Genomic DNA, 4,699 nt, shown 5'->3' with positions numbered 1-4,699 from the left:
TCGAGAGATTGAAAAATGCTAGTGAATAGCTGTGTTGGAAAGTTGGTGCTGTAAAGGAGGACCAGATTGAGCTGAGGAGAGGAGAGCAGTTGGTTATGCGGATATGTTAATACATTGTGAAGACTCGCGATATCGCTGAGAGAGTATCGTCACACCAGCAAGCGCTGATATGACTTCTCTTCACATCTTGTGGAAATATTCAGAAAGGTATTATCGGGAAGAAATAGAACTATACTGGCCTTGTCTTGGCCTCCAAGCTGATGGATAAGTAAATAACGCGAAGGCATAGGTGGAGCGATCTATGATATGATCACCAACACACACCCCAACTTACACATCCTACAACACAGCCCACACACAACATCCCACATACTGTATACTCAGTAAACGCCAACACCCACACACTCCACACATACATAATACCCAACTGCCACCAAACACACACACATATACAGCGAGCGTGGTGGTCGCACCATGCTTTAGAGGCCAGGCACGCATAAATGATAAGTTCCTCTTGCTCTCTTAAGCTGTGTGTGTGGTGTGTGTTGTGTGTGTTTGTGCGTGTGATGTGTGTGTGTGTGTGTGGTGTGTGTGTGTGTGGTGTGTGTGTGGTGTATGTGTGTGGTGTGTGTGTGTGTGTGTGGTTGTGTGTGTGGTGGTGTGTGTGAGAGAGAGAGAGAGATGGTGCATCTCGCCATACATTTCCGGCAAATTATGTTGAAAATTTGCAATTGATGAGAGTTCCCATAGTAGCAATATCAGCCAGGAAAATCCCTGTTTTTCTGTTTTCTATGTATCCAATCTCTTGTGAGTGTAGTCAGCAGTAGATAAAGAGTTCCACTATAACACTCATTACTGGCTCCCATCTGAATAACTTATGTACCCTGTGAGTCATCTCTCCAGCTGATTACATTAGGAAAAAATATCTCCTTTAAACACAGATCTCAGGCCTTGCTCGTTCATCCTGCTGTTTCATGACGTGCTTCCGCTCTAGGGTCTCTTTCCGGCGCCCCAACTTATTAGAATTCAATGCACTCTCGGTTAGGCACCAGGTAGGGGAAGCTACAGCCATATATGGGCATAGGGACACACACCGTACCAGATGGGTGTGTGGAGAACCGTTGCAACCTATCGTACCTGAATACACACACACACCTTTAGAAAGGTTCCGCCCCCTCGAGCGCACACAAACACACGCACACTCTTGAGTGTGGTGACATCAAACCAAACGCAGCGAGCAGCTCTTGTGACGTCTAAGTTATGCAGTTCAGCCTGAACTCCTTTCTCTGCGAATGACAGACTTCCAGTGAGAGTGACTCCATTGTTGTATAAACAAAGCAAAATCAGCTCATGCAAAAAAGAACGCTCTAGAGTGGAGTTCAATAGGATTGCTCTAGTTATATAAACTGACCTCGGCTAGTGACATGATTAAAGATCCCGCCAACACACTCACTGCACAGTGAACTGATGACCTCACATTATTCAACCCTACTTGTACCACCAAAATGCTCTGCCATGGAAAAATGTTCATCTGCCAGACTTTGCCAAGAAGGACAGGTAAGAGTGCATAGGTATTGAATTAAGATAGAGGGCAGATTCCAACATTATCTACCTCTGAGAATTTTATCTCAACCATCAAGATACCGGCGACGCATCTTACCGACAATAGCATGATTATCACACAGTCTAGAAACGCAGGCACGATAAGCACAGATATGCAGATGGAAACACAATTCACAAAGTTTATGGCTGACTTTTATCACCTGCACACACACACACACACGCACACACATTTGTTTAACTATCCTTGTGGGGACCAAACAATTAATTCCCATTCAAAATCCTATTTTCCCTAATTCCTAACCGTAACCTTCAATCTAACCCTAACCTTAACCCCAAACCCCTAACCTTAACTCCTAACCCTAAACTGAACCCAAACTCTAACCCTAAACCTAACCCCTAAGCTTAAAATAATGTCTCCACCTGTCCAAATTTTCCTTGTTTTACTATCCACACGCACGCACTCACCCACGCACGCACGCACGCACACACGCACTCAGTAAACGACCAAAGAAAGTATTGCATGAGTGTGACTGTTGGCCAGACAGTTGGACTGGGAGGGTGAGGGAACCAGAGTTATCTGAGGTGGAGCCATAGGATTGGATATCATTGTACTGCAGTAAAACAAAGAGAAAGGGTGTGTGAGTGTGTGGGAGGGAGTGTAGAGGGACTAGCATGCAGGGGCTGTCTGTGAGCACATTCCTTGGGCCATGCACACGCACACACACACACACACACACACACACACACACACACACACACACACACACACACACACACACACACACACACACCACACACACAGACAATACACACATACACACAAAGTGCCCTCTGACGGGATCCCATGTCTAATGACGGTAGCTTGAGATCTAATTTTAGGGATGGCCATTGTTCACATTTGTTTCCATTTGTTTCTGTATGAGCAGCACTAAAGTAATTAGGTTAGTATGCCACTACAATGTAAGACCTGTCACACCCCAGAGAGAAGGACCAGAAGTAATGCCTAACTCTAAGGGAAGTGCCACCACACAACATTTGTATGTTATGAACCCAATTGAGTAAATAAATAGAAAATCAAATCAAACCATATCATTGCCTGATGGACATTAAACCTTAAAAGACTAACCTGGACACACACATACGCAAACACGCACACACATACATATGCAAACACTGCAAACACGCGCACACACACACAACCTTCGGGACAGCTGGTAACCGGGGGAGAGCAAGGCAACCGCAGAAGGTTACTCTAAACACCGGTGATTGCACCCTGCTGTCCATTCAGGAATTATTCTCTTCTCTCAACCAATCAGATTGTGCACTCAGACTGCCCATTCATAAAGAAACAGCACTGAGTTCCGCATGTGGCAGGATATAGTATACATTCACTTCCCCTTCTACAACGTATCCCCCTATCCTTTGTGCTCTGAGTTCATTTATGCCTTCTGCCATTGGGTACAAGGAGTGGACTGTACCATTACCCAAGTTTATGGGGGAGACAGCACGACAGAGGCTGAGCAGGAACGCATAGACAGGAAATGATATTAAAACATTACTATTCCCTCTGAGATATGGTAACAACCCAACAGAACAAGTCAACGACTGAATAGATAAAATAGACTACAGATACATAATATGACTGTTAATCTAATGATGAAGTTTGCCCTATACAATATCACATGTACTATTTACAGCTCATTTAAAGAACTCGCATTTGGAGACTGCAGAAGAGCTATAGCTCTCTGATACAGCTGTCTCCGGATCATTCCAACGATGCCCAAGCTATGCGCTATTACTATGTAACAGCTATGTAACAGTGAATTAGCTATTTGCAATTGCATTAGTATAGACAAACTATGAGGTAACACTGTCAGTAGTAAACCCCATTTAATACAGCGCAGCACTAACACATTACAGTCAATCTATCACTTAGCATTCAGCTAAAGTACCTCACACAAATATCAATCCCAAAAGATGCCCCAAAAGATGCTTCCTATTCTTACAGGCCTTACAGTTAAAGAGAGGATCTCTGTCACAAAGATGTCACTATTTTCTAAATGCAGTGTATATTTCTATTCAATAAGAATCTGTCCTTCTGATTCTAACAACTCTGTTTCTCTGTTTTCCTCTAGTTTGGTCTAACTATGGAGGATCTGTGAGTGTTTTCTCAGCCTTAACGTGGACCATATGACATCCATCAGAAGCAGCAGTGTTAGCTGCGATTTTTATTTTTTCACTTACCCTCTCGGAGCATTTCCTCCTGACGTCTGGGAGCCTCTTACCAGGTTTGAAAGGTCCCCTTCTCATTCTCTATGACTCTCACTGTCTCTGTCTGTTTCCCTCTTCTTCCTCCTCTTTTTCTCTGCCCCCGCTCTCTCTCTAGCAGATAATCTGGGGTTCCCCTCCAGTTTGCCACTCTCAGGAATAGAGAGAGAGAGAGAGAGAGAGACAGAGAAAGAGAGAAAAGAGCAAGAGCGATAATTGTCTCTCACCCATCCACAACTTCAGTTTCTGTGAAACTAAACTAAACCAAATTCAAAAGAATCCATCCTTACATCTCTTTCTTTCTTTCTTTCTTCTTTCTTTCTTTCTTTCTTTCTTTCTTTCTTTCTTTCTTTCTTTCTTTCTTTCTTTCTTTCTTTCTTTCTTTCTTTCTTTCTTTCTTTCTTTCTTCTGTCAAGGTTCTTTTTTTCTACTCCGTTGCATTCTGTTACTTGGGTGTAATCCAGTAAACAGAGCGCTTAAGTGACAGCGCAGTGGCTGTGTGGCTGTGAAGTCCCAAAAGACACTGCTCGTGCTCTTCTCTGATTCTCTCTCTCTCTTCTCTGGTGGTGCTGTATGAGTCCCTACTGGGATTTTATGAAGGATGGCTTGTTTCCCAGCACACAATCGAGATCGCCGGCTGCCGACATCACGCTTATCTCGAAGCGCCGGCCCTCGTCTGCGCGAGAGAAATAGCTGTCATAATGTTACAGAACAGCAGCATAGACTCTCCGTTCCCCTCATGTCCGGTCTCGTCATCAATCTGTCCTTCTCTCTTTTGTTTTGCGTACTCCCTCTTATTGGCTCCGACTGCTCATCCTTCTCCTGCCGTCCTCTGAGCAGACAGACACACACACTCCTCTGTTTAGCA

At 44.2% G+C, this 4,699-nt stretch overlaps 1 long non-coding RNA gene across 2 annotated transcripts in view; it reads right to left on the bottom strand.

The window, feature by feature from the left end:
• LOC111959878 (uncharacterized) overlaps positions 1 to 4,699 on the bottom strand; it is a 34,521-nt gene that overhangs the window by 4,800 nt on the left and 25,022 nt on the right. The window contains exon 1 of one of the 2 annotated variants that reach the window (XR_002876657.2): positions 3,808 to 4,238. The exons of the other annotated variant lie outside the window; for it this stretch is intronic. This is a non-coding gene — a long non-coding RNA (uncharacterized lncRNA). Of the gene's footprint in view, positions 1 to 3,807; positions 4,239 to 4,699 lie in introns of those variants that run through there. 2 annotated transcript variants of the gene reach the window in all.

This window comes from Salvelinus sp. IW2-2015, linkage group LG36, assembly GCF_002910315.2.
Source record: "Salvelinus sp. IW2-2015 linkage group LG36, ASM291031v2, whole genome shotgun sequence".
Classification (NCBI taxonomy): Eukaryota; Metazoa; Chordata; class Actinopteri; order Salmoniformes; family Salmonidae; genus Salvelinus; species Salvelinus sp. IW2-2015.
The sequence above is the reverse complement of the archived record's forward strand: the minus strand, read 5'-3'. Positions and strand labels throughout refer to the sequence as shown.